Raw genomic sequence first — 17,358 nt, forward strand, 5'->3', positions numbered from 1 at the left:
CTCTTGTACTAGCCTACAGATGCCTTGACCAGTCTGCACCCAGCTACCTCCAGACCCTCATCTCTCCCTACACCCCCACTCGACCTCTCCGCTCCGCCTGCACTAGAAGACTAGCTCTACCACCGCTACGCTCCCCTGCCTCCAGAGCCCGCTCCTTCTCCACCCTTGCTCCGCAGTGGTGGAATGACCTTCCTACAGATGTCAGGACTGCCCAGTCCCTGACCACATTCCGGCGCCTCCTTAAGACTCACCTCTTCAAAGAGCACCTGTAGAACTCCTCTGTTTGTATCCTGGGACACTACCACCCTTCATGTAAATGTGCTTTATTTTGCTCTTATCAGCCCCTATTTTACTGCATTTAATCCTGTACTTCAGAATACTGTAATACTGCATTTAACCTGTAGTACTTTGTATTTAATCACATCCTGATGTAACTATCACTATTTAATCATATCCTGATGTAACTATCACTATTACCTGCTGTATTATTGAATTCTGGTTTGTCAAACTTGTACTTTACTTGAACAAAAGTTATTGTATTTCTTGCTCTTATTGTATTACTTGTATTGTAACGCTTGAAATGTTTTTGCTTACGATTGTAAGTCGCCCTGGATAAGGGCGTCTGCTAAGAAATAAATCATAATAATAATAATAATTGGGAATCCTAACAGACATTTTTTCCATTACTACTTTGCTAAGTTAGGAGTTGTTATTCTATTAGATGCTTCACTCTTACATCTGCACTCTGTCTGTATTAAAAAACATGTACCCTGGCTTTCTCAGACCCCTAGCATATCTTTTTGTTCAAGTACAGACAGAATGCTTCTTTTCTTTCTCAAAGTGACATAATCTAAGCAGACAAGAGAATAAGCCACAGAGGTTTGGTATACAAAATTTGACTTAACCATGGTCAAACCACAAACACAGCGAAGCACAGTGACTATTTTGGTCTTAATTTATCAGAAACCATTGTATATTTAGTGGTTCATTCTTTAAGATATTTTTGTAGCTATAAGCCATATTCTTCCAGATGTTGGGATGATAAATGTAAACTAACATTACAGAAGCTGTTAAATTGCACAGGCACCAAATCTCATCAGCCCCTAGTGGACTTATAGTTCACACACCTTCATATAATTTAGAAACAAATCATTTAGCAACAAAATTAACAATATAAAAACACATTTGTGTTGAAATATTTGTTTGCTTTACTGTATTTTAATGTAAGTGTAAAGGATTCCAAAATGTTTTTCTAATTTTTAAATGCTGACTTTTTTTTCACAGAAAACATGGAGTCAAACTTTGCATCCACTTTAGAATTGACCAGACCAGACTATCCAAAGATATCGAATTTGGATAACTGCAATCAAACATTATTACAACATTACAGGTTGGCTGTGTGGTCCAGTGGTTAAAGAAAAGGGCTTGTAACCAGGAGGTCCCTGGTTCAAATCCTACTTCAGCCACTGACTCATTGTGTGACCCTGAGCAAGTCACTTAACCTCCTTGTGCTCCACCTTTCGGGTGAGACGTAAGTGACTCTGCAGCTGATGCATAGTTCACACACCCTAGTCTCTGTAAGTCGCCTTGGATAAAGGTGTCTGCTAAATAAACAAATAATAATACAGTAAAGAAGCCTCTGATTGCTATAGTCCAAATGCACAGTAGTGATGCTTAACCACTGTTACCCTTTTCAACTTGGTTTAAACTTAAAATAGTGTTTTTAAACCATGCCTAACATTACTTTCTGAGTTATATTTAGACCTTGCCAGAGGTTGCTAGGAAACGGATTTGACCATTCATAAAATAAAGAATCCAGAAAGTGATTTCATTTTGAGGTCTCTGGCGTGGTATCGTGCACACCCTTTCCAAACCGCAGTCTGTACTAACTCTGTCTTTACGTATTCCTACTGAAATACGCCAACCCTGTTTTTCCACCTACTACTGTTTTGGTGATCTAAAAAAAACAGACAAAAAGCTGCAATGCGGCCCCAGCGCCAGACTGACAAATGCATAAGCAGCTTACATACTGGGATCTCTGATGTGTGAAGTGCTATAGTCTTGCCCGAGGGTTGGCATTTCAAGGTTGTTTTGTTACTATTTACAGGAAGTGCAAATCTATTTTTTATATGTTCACAATTGAAATACTGTTATTCAATAGAAACAAATTGTCTTAAATATTGATACAATGACCTGTTCTTTTCTGCATTTCCACTGTTTAGCTCAATTCCTCAACATGTGTATGTGGCATTGTGGCAAGCACCTTGGCTATTTACTGTAGGTGGTCCATGTTTTGACAGATGTGCTATATTGATGTGCAAGACATATTGACATTTTTCATTATTATCATATTGTAATTCATTGTATAGCAAGTGTCTCTTAATACACTAGACGTTTTTCTGAAAACTATCTTCAGATGACATGGTTGACTAATTAGGCTGTTTTGTACTATGCATTACAGGGTACGTGTTTTATTTATCCAATGCACCTTAACCGTGACCTGAAGAGGTCATTCTCCTTTGGGAGAGCTGAAAGTGTCATTCCACCTTCATGCTGTTCTAATCTGTGGCCTGTTTAGAGAATATAGTACTGTTAATTATGAACAAGGATTTGAAGTTTGGGATGTACTCGTTTACACATCAAATGGATTTAAACATTTAAAAATAGAAACGAAATGGATGATTTATGACCTTAGAATGGTTTGTAGACTCAACAAAACATAACAACTTCCTCTCAGCATTTCAGCTACCATAATCTCTTTTTAGGCTGTAGAAGCAGGCTATATAGAACAAAATCAAATGACAGCCTTGTCTGATGTCCATGCACACTGACACAACATCCACCCACCCAAGTCTCCATATCCTACACTGTCGTGTACAATATAAAGTAGGCGACATGAGAACTCTTGTTTTCTATGCATCTAAAACACTTCATCGCTCAACCCGGATTGTATTTCTACAACTCTGGTAACCTGTACAAATGTCTTTACATTTTATTCAAAGCTAAACCACAAATGCATCTGCTGACAAGAGAATAAGGTCTTACAGTGTCGTAAGCAAAAATAAAAGGTGCAGGCAGCGGTGGCAACATTCTTTTCCTTTTCCAAGCAGACTCCTTAGTCTTTAATCTGAAGGCACCACCTCAAGACTCACTGCTTGAGTCTCTAATCTGAAAGTGCTTAACCACCTGGAGGTTTGAGACAGTTCCCTGAGTTAAAGCACGTCCGCAGAACTGGGCTAGTTGCCTTAAAACAAAGGAGGAGCTCTCAGCTGGGTTCAACATGTAAAGCTATATCATAAAATAATGATGAATTCCTTTCAAGAAATACATCCACTGAACAGATACACTGAATTAAAAGGAAGGATTATGTTTAAAAAAAAGAATCCGGAATTTACAAAAGACACACAAGCATAATCTAGAGACCCACTCAATGGAACAAATGTTGACATTTTAGCATGTAATAATTCCAGACTTATTAAAAAAAAACAAAAGCACAAACCAGGAATTTGGTAATGAACTCAATGTACGAGCTTTGAAACAGCTGTCTACAAGGTCATTGGTATGATGAATGCTAAGCAAAAGCAATTTAAAATAAGTGGTCACTCCTATGATTCTCAGCCTTTTAGTCTTATATCACTACAGTACAGATCTGTAAATTTAGCTGAATAGCTACATCTTGCTTAAATTGCTTAAATAAATGCAATGTACAACTAACAGCCATGTGTTCAGATTTAGTGTGACCTATTGCTGAAAAAATGCAGCAAAATCTTGATAGCTAATGGCTAGCTTGAGCTATCCTGCCGATCCCAAATATCTGTTACAGATACATTTCTCACCTTCATGGTTATTAAGGCTTAAAATAACATGTGGCACTAATACTCTCCTCACTGTTGAAAGTGACCCCTGGATCTAAAAAACTTCACTCATTGAAGTGCAGGTGCATTCCTGATTGGTCACTCCCGCACACACACACACATGACATCCATTAACACGGCCACAGAGTAATGCTCCAGCTGCTGTTTGGTTGTCACTGGTCTAAAATGATATCTGTTGGTGTGCCAAACAAATGAGACCTGCCACAGGGCCTGCAAGGAATAAAATATCCTTACACTATTTTCCACAGCTCTGAACGTCCCCATCCTGTGTCCAAAACCCTGAGCATAAATTAAATCAATCAACATGATTTTCTGTAAAATACATAAAACAGTCATTCGCAAGGCTTGAGCAGAAGATAAATGATTCCAGACGTTGGATGGAAGCCATTTTCCCACACATGCAAAAATGTTTTGACATCCATCTTGGGGTATAGCAGGAATTTCTTTTTTTTTTTTTTTTGGTGAGAAAAAACACTAACTTTTTTTTCCCCTTGCAGTCTTGGAACACAATGCTATATTTTTTTTAAAAGTAACCACTAAAAGAGTCAACACTAGAATTTCATATTGTTTTAACTGCATCTCTCCTCTTCATTAAGTTCACAACTTTATTATTATACCGAAATGCATTTACTGAATTGTATTATCTTGAAATGATCAATGTAGGCATTTAAAAGTGTACAAATCAATATATGTTTCTGCTATAAGTATAAACTGCAACAGGAAGACAGTTTAACCAATGTATTTATATTTAGAAGAAAGTAGTATATAAATACACCTATTTTTTTTTTTACTAGTTTTTACTTTGTGCAATTTTTGCACTACAGCAAACGTTTAATCAATCTGCCCGTCTTTGGTCCTATTTTAAAGAAAGGGCAAAGTTTGCCTTAATTTCCATTTCTGTTTTCTAAATTAAGAAAACAATTTTTAACATTATAAAATTAGCAAGAGACAAGAGATTAGCATGTAACAATTTAATGACCTTCAACTAAGTTGTTTCTTGCTAGTTAGTTTTGCTTCAATTTGTTCTTATGTTGTATTTTTCTTTTACTCCCTTCATAAACAGATACATGAATACATAAATGTGTATATCAAAGTAGCAGCTCCAATTTTCACATCATGTAAATGTGTAAGCTTGACAGTAAGACGGTACCTCTTGATGTCCGGCACTCTTTTCCAAGAAGTGCCTCTAATTTCAACGCTGTCCCATCATGGACCAAAAGTGAAAAATACCCAGACTTCCATCCAACCCCAGCTGATGCCTCCTGGTTTCCAAGCTGTTGTCTCCGGTCTGGTTTCTATATCACCACTTTGAACTGGCTCTTTTCAGATCTGATTTTTAAACCCCGCCCCCTATACAGAGGAGTGGAATCCACAGCTGGATTCTTGTACAAGCTTTCCTCTCTAATAATGAATCTGTATTTACAGTAACATTGTTTCCAGCAAGCAACTGTCATCAGCAAAATATTTGGTCTACCTTTACGTCAAACTGTAGGAACTGACTTTGCTATAACACAGCATTTTGCTTTGAATAATTACACAGCTCATACTCATACAGTTCCAGTCTCTAATGTGTGTGTGGTAATTATTTTATTTGTCGGGAGCAGCTGTGTGGAGTAGTGGTTAGGGCTCTGGACTCTTGACCAGAGGGTTGTGGGTTCAATCCCAGGTGGGGGACACTGTTGCTGTACCCTTGAGCAAGGTACTTTACCTAGATTGCTCCAGTAAAAACCCAACTGTATAAATGGGTAATTGTATGTAAAAAATAATGTAATTGTCTGTAAAAATAATGTAATATCTTGTAACAGTTGTAAGTTGCCCTGGATAAGTGCGTCTGCTAAGAAATAAATAATAATTATAGGTTGCCAACAAGCACAATGGAGAAGATGAATCTGTGTGAATATTTTTAATACAATAAATGTATGTCTTGGTCAATATGTTTTGGTTTGACTGTTGAAGTTAAGGATGTATGTTATTCCACTCAGGGATCAAACTGGAGTACATACATTATTATTATTTATTTCCAGACGCTCTTATCCAGGGCGACTTACAATTGTTACAAGATATCACATTATTTTTACATACAATTACATTATTTTTTACACATTATTTTTACATACAATTACCCATTTATACAGTTGGGTTTTTACTAGAGCAATCTAGGTAAAGTACCTTGCTCAAGGGTACAGCAGCAGTGTCCCCCAGCTGGGATTGAACCCACGACCCTCTGGTCAGGAGTCCAGAGCCCTAACCACTACTCCACACTGCTGCTACATAAAAACTGAAGCCAAAAGACAACCTGCATAGAAATACATCACTGTAAATAGAGTATTATTCATTAGGAAACAGTCTACCCACCTAACCCTATATTACGTTAGAGAAGCTACTGGCTGGGAAAAAAACTTTTTCCATTTCTATAAATTGCCAGCTAAGCTGTGATTGGTGTTCTAAAAAGGTCAGCACTTCAGTCAGCCCAAACCATTCTCTCCTGTAATTTCCCACTTACTGACGTGTTATACTGGTTGCTTAGAAACAGGGCCTAGACAAGTTCTCAGCAGAGGATGTGCACTAAAAGTTAAATTGGTAAAACTGGGCCTAATAATCATACACTGGATCAGTGTAGACTATTTCAGAATCAGTGTGGTTTAATGTCTTCTTCTTTTACCCATGCTGGGGCATTATATTGAATTCTGGTCAGAAAACAGTGCCTTCTACTGAGCCATAAATACCACTTCCTGTAACAAAGCTGGAGTAGGTTTGAAGTCTCCTATCCATGGACTGACAAGGCCCAGCCTTGTACTGCTTCTCTGATCTGAAGAGATGGAAATCCATGATGGTATGACAGGTTGCTATTGTCATTTATGATGTGGCCATGTGCGGGTAACGTATGCGTTTGCTAATAGCGCAAGTAGGCAGAGCTGATGTCTAAAATACAGGCTTACGCTCAGAAAAGTCAATAAAGTCACCACTGTTGTCTCAAAAGGGATTTAAGGTGTCAAACGGCACCTCTGCTTACTTTATTGAACTCGTAAGCGTTCAATAAAGAAACAAATACATAAAAACAGACATGAGAATAAACCTGCAAAATAAAAAAATGTGCATAACATATAATTCTGTTTCTTAGAAAAAAATAAGAAAATCTAGAGGATGATTAAAGAATATAATTAGTGCATCCTACAGTATACATTTACCCTGACAAAAATGTATAAATATTCCTATATATTTATGTGGCAAAGTGGTTGCAGTGCGCAGGTGTAGGGGTGATGCAGTGCTCAAGACAATGACAAACAACTAAGTACTGGTGAAATGGAGGTTTATTTTTGTAATCCAAAGTCTGATGACAAAACAGTAAACAATAATGATAACAGACACTACACAATGGTTTGCGTATTGCTCTGTTTTAATCCACGGGTTGGCCACAAAATAATAGTCCCGATATTTAAACACTCACACGTAACACAAACACGATCACAAGTCCACAGGGAGTGCTATAGTGCTCGTGGTGCAAATACAGTTAATCGTGACTGTGGCAAAGTGGTTAACTGTGTGCAGGTGAAGGTAATGCAGCAGTGATTAATAAACAGACAGACAATAATAATCCAGGAGCAATGTTGTTTAATGGTTTTTGAGTGCAAAACAACAGTAAATAATAACAATGGTAATGAAGCAATACAGCGGCGTGTATTGCTTATTTGTAATCTGCAGGTTGGCCCCGAAATAATAACAGTCCTGTTTTTAGTTCACCAACACGTAACACATACACAAACACAAACACCAGTCCACAGTGCGTGCTCTAGTGTTCTTTAGTGCAAACAAAAGTGCAGTGTTGTTGATTGTTTAGTGCTGGCTTTTGGCGACAGCTCCGGATCGTGTTAGCCGTCCAAATAATTACAAACCGTATTATTAACGACAAACAAAAACAAACAAAACACGCACGTTTCACAACACAGGTTTGGGTCGGGAGGGAGATCTAACACCAAGAATCATTCAATCACTGTCACAGTGACACAAGTGCAATGTTGTCCGGGTTTGGTGCTGGCCTTTAGCGACAGCTCCGGATCGTGTTAGCCGTCTAATAACAACAAACAAACAGTTTTTAGACTCGACAAAACAAACAAAACACTCACGATTACAATTGGTCTCCTTCCGGTTTAGCGTTAACCATAACAAAGGAACAATTGGAACTGCTCCTCCAATCCGTGGCTGCCACATCGTTTCCCTTCTGGGTCGATGATTTAGTGTACTGTAGCTCCGCCCCCCTTCTAGATGGCCGACCTCCGCCTAACCCTGGGAATGAATTATCTGGACATCCAGTCCAGGGCACTCTATTCCCTTTACACAGCGCCCTCACAGGTTGGGAGGGAGAATCATTCTGTCTCTGTCACAATTTGAGATGAAACAATATTTCTGATCTTTGAAGCAGCTGGTGTCTTTTTTGTTGAAGACAGTTTAAAGAAATCATGCAGCTCTACACAGTGTGTTCAATCATTTACAGGAAGCCAACTTAACCGGCTGCAAGGTTCCTAAAATGCAGTGCAACAGGTAGTGTGTCAATAAGGCAAACATGTGCTGTATTTATTTTAAAGTAATACAAATATGTACATTTACACTCTTTCAGAAATGTGAATTTTTATGGGGAACTACATATTTTACACGATAATGGGTACATTTCACGGAGATCGTGAAATCCGTGATAACTATGAAAAAAGTACAGCCTTACTAATGACCGATCCAACTGAAGCCAGACTCAGAGCGGACTTTTTAAATAAAACAAAAGCAGGTCTTTAAAACAAGAGATACCAGAGCATATGTCATAATATAGCTTTAACTAGAAACACATCTAACGGTAGTTTACTTCTACACAAAGTCTACCTCGATGGTAAGAACATTTGTCTCAGACTTTATCCACTTGGAAGACTATCTCCTCACACACTTGATAGGTCCTGCAGTAACATGTGATATGAATTATGACTGACAGCTGCTGAGTCAGAATGCCTTTTGCCCTTTTGCCTATCCTCTGGATATTTCTAATTGATTCAATGTGGTACATACTAAGATCCATATCTCCTGTAAAGTAAAGCACATTGCAGGTGTCAGCAATATGATTTACATCCACAGCGTGTGGTATATAATCCCTTAACAAATGCCCATGCACGGGTTCAGCACAACCTTAGTTCCTTCAAAAGCTCAGAAATATGAAAAAGTAGGTTATTGTGATTAGAATAAACACGCAAGCCAACATAATGCTGACACTATTATTTCCATTTGAATACTCACATCCTTTTGTTTGAATGTTCATATTCATTTTGAACCGTCTCTTTCCTTTAAGTACATTCATTTGCTGCTTTCTTTCAGTTGCATTTCTCCACTTTAGCCACTAGAGGCCACAAAGAGCTTACTCAATTCAACAAGAATTCCAAGCAGAAAATAAATGAGGGCAGCTGGTCTAGTGTTTCACAGTCATTATTGTCATCCATATGTGACAGATCATAGGGCATTTGATAATCACAAATTCTTATTGTATTTGGAGGAACAATAACTAATGGTACAAATACAGTACCACAAAGACGACCCCATCCATTTTCATTAGGACATTGATGGTAAAGTGTCAGGGGCTGTCATCACGTTCTGATGTTTTTCAAGTCAATCATCACATTCTATTCTCATGGGCCTGACTGTAACGTCAGGGTTTACAATCGAGCATCTGTGAATGAAAAATACAGACGAGACAGTGCAGCTGGAACTGGTGTCTGAACTCTGCATTGAACGAACAACCATTATAAACTGTGCAAAGACAACTACTACTCTTTTTCAATAGAGTCGCCAGATTGAACTGTTATTCAGCCATTACATTGCTTGGGTGTATTCTAACCAGTGACCTACATGTGAAAGGCTTCATATCAAACTGCCAATCCATTAAGCCAAGACGGCGAGTCACAGTACGCTGCCCTAGTCCAGCCTCCAACATGCCAACTGCACGAAGGTGCTGCTCTCTTGACAGACGTGGCATATTGGTTTTCTTCTGTGATTTTCTTCATTGCTTTTATTCAAGCTTGCATTTCAACAGCTGAAATCACTCCATATTCAGTGTCCAATCAACTGTCTCACTAATTAGGTGATTAAGTGCATATGCTTCAGACATAGTCACCCAAGCGTGTCATGGTCAAGGGTGAATGATCAAGTGATTAAAAAGAAACCAAAAACATTTCATCAATGTCCATCATTTATATACCTTCTTTTTTTTCAAAAATAAATGTGTTATAATAGTGATAAGCTTCTTTGATGCTCGGTATATTGTGGTGTAAGAATAATGAAGGCAGTCACCATAACAGCCCAAATAATGAAATGCTTGTGAAACCTATTATGTTAATCCTGTTTAATATTTCACAAAACTGTCTGGCGGAGAATGCAGGTTTTATTACCCAACAGTCTTTACATAGACATGGGCTGTCTGAATTCGTGAAAGTGTGAGTAGTTACAAATGTAGAACAAGGTTTAGAACTTGGAAATTATTAATGTGCCTGTGACATACTGGGCCCTATTTTCGAGCTTTACTAAGGGGTCGGGTTGATGCACATTAAATCAGAGAAAATCATTTCCACATCTATTATTAGGCTACCTCTCCCTTGGGGTAATGGCTTCACTCAAACAATGATTGGCTGAGACAAAGTTTATAATTAAATGTAATGATAGGAGTGTCCGGCCTTTTGGAAAAGACACAGGCAAGCCTGACGTCAAGTGGCAAGACGATACATACAAAATGTTAGATATCCTTTTCACAAACCACGTTTCATCTAAGAAAGTTATTTCTATACTGCTTTCAGGCTATTGTTTTTCAAAAGGTAAATCCATTAGGACAAACACTTTGAAACTCCCAAAATAACCCTATAGTATAATGCAGGGATTCCATGAGCAGCCAGTGTGGCACAGTTTAGTTGGGTGTTCAACATTTCTGGAGGGATATAGAAAGTTGTGGTTGTTAGCCACTATCTTAGTGTGGAGCTCTATAAAATGTAGCAGGATTCAGGCCCTTTATGTGAAATTATGTTGTCCCTAACAGAACCTTTTAATTTCAAGGTGCCGGCTAAAAATATGATATTAAATAACAACGAGGTTCGTGTAGGCACCAATGTATGACCTATGAACAAAAAAAATAAAAACAGCACTTCCTAGATAGACCAGCATTATCCACTTCTGTGATGGAGGCTACTCAGGGTTACAATAAGATGATTGTGTGTCTTGAATGTCTGAACACCAAGTATTTCTGCCTCTTGAATCAACAGAGGCTGTGCTGGCTACTGGAGTGGGGCAACAGCACACACAAAGTCTGGGTGTCAAACTGATGGCATGCAGGGTGAGAGGCATGTAATATGTAGATCAAAGCTTTGGCGTCTACAAGACTCAGAGATCATGTTCGCAAATAGGACAATTCTTTTTTTTAGGCTTTTACATGTTGGTGTCAAACCCTTAAACTGAATTCTTAAGCTTAAAAGGAAGCCAATGGAAAGTTTTAAACAAGGGCTGTAAAGTAATCTTCCTTGGTTGCATAAAAATGAACCTGCCAGCTATATTTTGAATGCCTTAACTCAACTAGTGTCGATATGAAATGAGCTACCTATAGATCAATCAACAGAGGTCTAAAGGGCACTGAGACAATCCAGCCTTCTACAACTTTTACAGCAGGGTCTAGTCATTTTTTTTAGAAATACCCCCAAAATAGTGCAGAACATACAGTAGCTTAATGCAAAATAAGCCAGGATGTTCACAGCTGTATGCCACTCAGGAAACCTCTATCTACAGCATGCAATATGGCAGTTGGCATACTGGCATATGAAACAGTCCGGTAAAACCTGTGGTTAGACAAATCAATGTTTACTCTGTTTACGATGAAGGAAGAGTATGGAGATATTCACTAGCAACCCTTCAATGGAGGTTGATAATGAGCAATGATTTGAACATCCTTTTGTTGGAATGGCTGTGATATATACTTTCTGTGCCCTTTACCCCCATTGGAAATTAGAAGAATATGTTAAGGGTTATATCCTGGTTTAATAAATCAATTTGAAAACAACCGAATTTCCTTCTGCTTGCTAGCTCATGTTAGCCTCTACTGTGAGTTTTGCAAAGATTTAAAGGATTCAATGAAACACTCCTGTGGACAAACCTCCAAATCGACCACCCCCCAAAACACGACAGTCTGACTCTGGAGATGGAAAATGATAATAATTAGATAATGGATATTAGTTTCTAATGTGGTGGATTTGACAACATTGTGTGTGAGTGTGGTGGATTTGACATGTATGTGTGTGTGAGTGTGGTGGATTTGACAACGTGTGTGTGTGTGTGTGTGTGTGTGTGTGTGTTTGAGTGTGGTGGATTTGATACGTGCGTGTGTGTGTGTGTGTGTGTGTGTGTTTGAGTGTGGTGGATTTGATACGTGTGTGTATGTGTGTGTGTGTGTGTTTGAGTGTGGTGGATTTGATATGTGTGTGTGTGTGTGTGTGTGTTTGAGTGTGGTGGATTTGATATGTGTGTGTGTGTGTGTGTGTGTGTGTGTGTTTGAGTGTGGTGGATTTGACAAAGTGTGTGTTTGAGTGTGGTGGATTTGCTTGGTTTTCCTATGGAACTGTTGGCTACACTGTTGAAATTCTTTCCCTAATGAAGTCAGCATTGTAAGCTGTACTTTATATGAAAGACCTGGCTAAGACCTGGGGATCTGGCTCCCAGATGCACAGTCACAGGCATTAAAGAGATGAAGGGAATAAATCAGGGCTTACCAGCCCTCCAGAAATTTACCAACACATCATACACATGCTTTTTTTTATAGCCATACTCAATATTTAGCTCCTTTTGTTAACCTTTTTAATAAAATGATACCTTAAAATACATGATGATTTAAAAGATACATTTGTTGACTGAAGCTAAAGCAGTCCCTTAACAATGACCCTGTTCTCTCCAGTTTCATCAGACAAGAAAATGTGTCAGAGTTCAGTGGACTATGGGGAGCATTGGAGATCATTAACATATTGATTGATTTTTCTCCATTGGGGTTCACAGCATAAAGAGATATTAGTGCAGCTTTGGCTCCTATTGGCCCGTCAGTCCACTCGTACTTTCATTCTTGTTATACGATGGAACACAAAAAGCACGGTGTGGCAGAGCAAAAGCCTGAAATGTAAACATATATATCTATAGGGTTGGCAGGGAGGGGGTTAAAAGCCTCCCTGCCAGAATACATGTGAGAACGTGGCTGGAGCCTTAATGGAATGACTGATGGTTAATTAGGTGATGGTGTTTAGTTGAGTGTGAGTGCATGTATGTACTATGTTTTGAGAACTGTTTAGAGAAGGCAAAATGTCTAAATAACCTTTTATTTTGGCCATTGTGCCTTGTTTATTTGTGCCAGTTTTGTTTGTGTTTAATAAACGTGTGCATACGTGCTTTAACTTCAGCTTGAGCCTTAATTGAATGATTGATGGTTAATTAGGCATACACGCTTTAACTTCAGCTACATATAGTGTCAGCGTGGGATAGTGTCAGGAATGAGACTCGGAGGCTAGGAACGGAAGTTCAAGTGCGTACGCTTAATTAACCATCAATCATTAATTAAAGCTCCAGCCACATTCTCACATGTATTCTCTCATGGAGGATTTTAACCCCCTCCCTGCCAACCCTATCTATCTATCTATCTATCTATCTATCTATCCCTGTCTGTCTGTCGCTGTGTCTGTCGGGAGTGCTTGCAGCGTGTGTGCAGAGTGCGGAGCTCAGAGTGAGTGAGGGGTTTGTCCCTGCTGTTATTTTTCCTTTCATTTTTCATCCTTATGTCATAGTTATAAAAAATTGAATTAAGAGCTTGGTTTTATAAAGTGAAGGCTCTTATGGCCAAACCCGAGTAAAATCCTAATTTTACTCGGAGACATGGAATAAAAATTATAGTAGATTCCTGTGTATCTGTTGAAACATGTGTTGTTGAACTCGGTAAAGCGTAGGATGTGCAAATATCAGGTCAGCATCACAAACGAATAAAGCTGTCGTCGTGTTTATGAACGAAGGATTGGTGATAGACGGGCCTCTTGTTTCTGTTTTGCCACTTGCAACCCCTGCTCGAAAAATAAAACATTTCAAATATTCCGCCATTTTGAGTAATGAGCTCATTATTAGAGAGCTGAGCAGACAGAACCAGATTATGTCAGGAATATCAATGGTCCCTCTTGGCTGTAAATCTCCTGAATTGAAACGTGTTGTTTCTTTCAGGAGACAGCTCTATATGGAGATCTTAACATTGTATTAAAATTTCGAGTAGATGGGAGTGAATATGTTGTGTTTGTTCCCTCTGAATTAATGAAATGTTTTAAATGTGGTCATGAATGGCATAAAGCAACAAACTGTAAGCGAGGTGATGGTGAAAACAGCAATGCAGGGGAAGGGACCTCAGGGGAAAGCAATCCCGCTGAAGGTACTGCAGAGACGCCCGGTCAGGGAGTTGGGCAAGCAGGGAATATGGCAGAGAATTTGGGAGCTGAAGGGGAAAATAGCAATGACAGTGAGCCTCAGGGGACGCAGGAGGACAGAGAGGTGGTGCGTGACACAACAGGGATTGCCGGGGCTAAGGCTGGGGAACCGGCGAGTAAGACAATCTCAGCCACTGTGGTGAGCAGGCGGAGCTAGGAGCGCAGGTTAGAACTGCCGTACAGAAAGACGTAAGGGGGGATGAGGTGCTGGAGGAACAAGGTACTCCTCAGAGCAGAAATCAGGGAGTGGTGCTTTCAGGGGAAGAGATAGACGGGGGAGAAGTAAATAAGGATATGGGTGAATTTAAATTCCCCAATAGGAAGAGGAAAGAGGGATTGAAGCACCAGGGTGCTGCACAGCGTAGGCACTTTTCTGAAAGCACAGAGAGAGGAACCGGTGCTCGACTAGGAAGTCAGAGCGCTGAGAACAGTGTGATTGAAGACAGCACGTCGAGTGATGAGGAAGCCAGTGACACTGACTCCTCTTTCACTTACACACTGTCAGCTAGTCAGCAATTGAGAGGAGGGTACAGCGCTGAGAGTATTCAAGCTTTTGAAATGATTAAAGGAAGGAGTGGGATTCGTGTGGTAGATCACTTTCCCGATCGTAATGCTGAATCTTTAGGGACAGAAAAAAAAGAGAGAGATAGACTGAAGAATGTGATGAAAGTACACGCTACTCTAAAAACGCAATGATAATGTTTAAACACTTTCAAGTACTTTTTCTTTTTCCTGTTTACTTGGGACTTTGAATGTGAATGGATGTAGAGATCCAGTAAAAAGAGAATCTCTTTTTGAGTATTCAGTTAAAAAAGAGTGTCAGTTTTCTCCAGGAGACACACACTTATGATAAAAATCAGACAGACTGGGTCAGTGAGTGGGAGGGGACAGCCTTTCTTAGCCACGACTCTAATTTTAGTGCAGGAATAGCCATTTTATTTGTAAAATGTTTTACTCCAGATTCCTTTAAAGTAATTAAAGAATGATTATTAATGGCTCAGATATGCTCCAAATGACGGAAGAGAGAGGGTGTTTTTTTTTTTAAAAAACCCTGAGTGGAGTGCTGGCTCAGTATCAGTCTGAGGAGATTGTTCTGTTGGCTGGGGATTTCGACTGCACTGAAAACGAGCAATTAGATAGGAACAGCTCAGAGCCTCACCCCAGCTCCGTCAGAGAGCTGCTTGTTGTGTTAACACTACATGAACTGGTGGATACTTGGAGAAATCTGCACACTAATGACAGACAGTACACATGGGCAAAAGGGTCTCCTGGGCTGGTATCTTTGGCCAGATTGGCCAGATTTTATAGTTTTAAACACCAGTTAAATTTAGTTGCACATGGTTCCATTCTTCCAGTTGGTTTTTCAGACCATAGTATGGTCAATTTGAAAATAATTATTCCCTCACCATGAGTGTATGAATCATATTGGCACTTTAACATAAAACTGTTAATAGATGCACACTTTTTAAAATGTTTTTTTTTTGGGGGAAAGATGGAGGGGGCAAAAACATGCCTTCTCTTCATTAAGGCAGTGGTGGGATGTGGCAAAAGTGCAGGTGAAGTTGCTTTGTCAACAGTACACTGAACACACTACACAGAGCACTGCTATAGTCATGAGAAAGTTGGAGGAGGACATCACTGAGCTACACAGAGCTCTGCAGTCTGGCTATGATAACAAGCTGTTTGAAAGCCTGAAAACCCTCCAAAAAACCCTGAATGATCTGTTGGATGCACGGGTACAGGGGACGCTGGTGCGCTCCAGGTTTCAAAATCTTTCACAGGTGGATGCATCAACTCAATACTTTTTTGGGTTGGAGAAAAAGGCAGCTCAGTGCAAGCTGATTCATTGTTTAAAGACCTCGACTAGGCAGGAGATGAAGGAGCCTGAGGCGATCCGGAGGCATGCTGTAGCTTTCTACATGGACTTGTACACGGCAGAGGCTGTAGAGGAGTCCCAAGAGGCCTGGCAGTTCCTCGAGGGTCTGGCCCAGGTTCCTGAAGAGGATAAGGAGAGGCTCGAGGAAGAATTCACTTTTCAAGAACTCAGTGAGGCTTTAGCGGGACTCAATAATGGTAAAGCACCAGGTATTGATGGACTGCCAGTTGAGTTCTTCAAGGTGCTTTGGTCTTATGTGGGGAGAGACCTTTTTGAAGTATTCAAGGAAAGCATACAGCAAAAAGAGCTGCCTTTAAGCTGCAGGCATGCAGTGTTGACTTTGTTACCAAAAAAAGGAGATCTATGTAATTTGAAGAACTGGCGTCCTGTAAGCCTCCTTTTCTCCAATTATAAAATCCTGTCTAAGGCATTGGCAAACCGCCTGAGAACTGTTATGGACCGTATTGTGCACCCCAATCAATCATATTGTGTATGCAACAGATCTATTTTTGATAATGTGTTTTTAATTCAGGATCTAATAGCAGCCTCCAAGCTTTTTGGTTTTAAAGCTGATCTAATTTCCCTGGATCAAGAAAAAGCGTTTGATCGGGTAGACCATAAATATTTATTTAATGTTATTAGAGAATTTGGTTTTATCCCTAATTTTGTGGAGAAAATTCAGTTGCTCTATGATAACGTGTTCAGTGTGCTGAAGGTAAATGGTGTGTTGAGCTCTCCTTTCCCAGTGCAGAGAGGCATCCGTCAAGGGTGCTGTCTGTCTGGGATGTTATATTCCCTCTCCATTGAGCCCCTTATTGAGAAACTCAGGCAGCTCTTACATGGTCTTTCTATTCCAAATATCCCAAATCAGTTGTTTAAAGTAGTGTCCTATGCAGATGACATAGCAGCGCTTGTAACAAATAGTCAGGATATTAAGGCTTTGAGTTACTGCCAGGATATCTTTGAGAAAGTGTCATCTGTTCGTGTTAATTGGGCTAAAAGCAACGCTTATTTGATAGGTGATTGGGAGGGTACCAAACCGCCCGATTTACCGGGGGAGCTGCACTGGAACAAGAGGGTGTTTCTGCATCTCGGA

The 17,358-nt window shown here is 39.7% G+C and overlaps 1 protein-coding gene across 5 annotated transcripts in view; it reads right to left on the reverse strand.

Moving 5' to 3' along the window:
* The window catches only part of LOC117407524 (stAR-related lipid transfer protein 13-like), a 145,603-nt gene that overhangs the window by 22,933 nt on the left and 105,312 nt on the right, over positions 1 to 17,358 (reverse strand). The window contains exon 1 of one of the 5 annotated variants that reach the window (XM_059029601.1): positions 5,026 to 5,167. The exons of the other annotated variants lie outside the window; for them this stretch is intronic. The gene's annotated coding sequence lies outside the window, so the exon portion shown is untranslated. Of the gene's footprint in view, positions 1 to 5,025; positions 5,168 to 17,358 lie in introns of those variants that run through there. 5 annotated transcript variants of the gene reach the window in all.

The sequence above is a fragment of the Acipenser ruthenus genome, chromosome 8 (genome assembly GCF_902713425.1).
Source record: "Acipenser ruthenus chromosome 8, fAciRut3.2 maternal haplotype, whole genome shotgun sequence".
NCBI classification, from domain to species: domain Eukaryota; kingdom Metazoa; phylum Chordata; class Actinopteri; order Acipenseriformes; family Acipenseridae; genus Acipenser; species Acipenser ruthenus.